This window comes from Myotis davidii, unplaced genomic scaffold (genome assembly GCF_000327345.1).
Source record: "Myotis davidii unplaced genomic scaffold, ASM32734v1 scaffold433, whole genome shotgun sequence".
Classification (NCBI taxonomy): domain Eukaryota; kingdom Metazoa; phylum Chordata; class Mammalia; order Chiroptera; family Vespertilionidae; genus Myotis; species Myotis davidii.
Genome location: NW_006293776.1, coordinates 2029912 through 2031600, shown reverse-complemented (window position 1 = coordinate 2031600; position 1689 = coordinate 2029912).

The following is a 1689-nucleotide window of genomic DNA, read 5'->3' as shown; positions in this document are numbered from 1 at the left end:
TGGAAGAGTTTTTAGTGATACTCTGGCTTACTTTTAGACATAAAAGTATATAACTTGCTTTCTCAATTTGGGCCACATTTTACTGAATTGCCAGATTTTGTGTGTGTGTGTCCCATGATTTTTTGTTTGTATGCTTGTTTTGTAGTTCTTTTCTGAACTTGTAATCTTCTTCCCCATTTAAAAAAATTTCAGTACTTTGCATAGATTGCATGGAAAAGCATAATATAAATACGCCTTTAATTTTACATAGTTTCCTGAAATTCCAAACCAAACAATTTAAAAAGAATAAGGCTGAATGCAAGGCCTGCTTCTTTTTCGATGTAAGCCTATGGGATAGTCCTTCGATGTGGTGTGATAGGAGATGCCATCTAAGGTGGCCAATCTGAACAGCCAAGCAAGATATAGAGTGCATACACCATTAACTTCTTCCCAGGAAAATATTTTTAGCAGAATCTCCCCTCAGTTCCCACCCTCACTACTTCTAGAATAAAAAAGTGACACCTTGCATTTTTGTTTCTACCCAAGAAAATCTTATAGAGATTTTTGGGTACAAAACACTATATAAGCTTGCACCGTTATACTCCTCTCTCATAGAACTTAGATACTAATTTATATGGAGGGTGGAGTTTGAGCCAATGGACAAATCCAAGCAATATTCACCACCACCAACCTGAGCGCTTTAACAGTATGCACTTAGTTTGAGGTCTTTCCAGGAAGCTTCTCTGTCCTGTCGTTATTGCAACGTGCTGCTTCCTGAGGACACTGTTGGGTAGAATCACATTTTTATTTAGCATTTATGTAATGTTTACTATGTATGCTCTAGCACTCTTCAAACTCTTACACATGATATTTCATATCTGCTCGTCAAACTCTTAGAGTCAGTTATATCATTACCCTTATTTTTCATAATGAGGAGACTGTGGCTCACTGAGGTTATATGTCTTGCACAAGGTACACATAGCTAGTAAAGTGTGACATTAATCCAATTTTCGGATTAAAAGTTTAGGTTTGTCATCACATAACTCTGGAATCAAATCCTGCACCTTTTTTCTAACTTTGTGATGTTGTACAAGATATGACTTGTACATTTATATGACTAAATCTCAGTTTCTTCAGCCATACATGCAGGCGATAGTAACATCTACCTGTGGAGATCTGTGAGGATTAGATGGATAAGTTACGTATAGAGTTTAGCACAATGCCTAGCACATAGTAAGCACTCCAGTAAATGCTAGCTATAAAGACAATACATAATTCATATCTTTATTGAAAGCAAGAGGTCACTTCAGAGGAGGGAATACCTGCGAATCAATCCAACAGTTTACTGAAATTCATGCTTAGTGATATTTGCAAATGGAAAAGAAAATGGAATAGTTTTGTTTATAAATTCACTTGAAAAAAATAGGAAGCCCAAATGGAGACTTTCATGGGCTCGTTAAGAAACTGACAATAAATTTTGAGACTATATCCCATATCATGCTGCTCCTTTTGAAGAGTTCAATCTCATAAAGCAGTGGTTCTCAACTTTCTGGCCCTGTAAATACAGTTCCTCATGTTGTGACCCAACCATAAAATTATTTTTCGTTGCTACTTCATAACTGTAATGTTGCTACTATTATGAATCGTAATGTAAATATCTGATATGCAGGATGGTCTTAGGTGACCCCTGTGAAAGGGTCGTTCGACCGC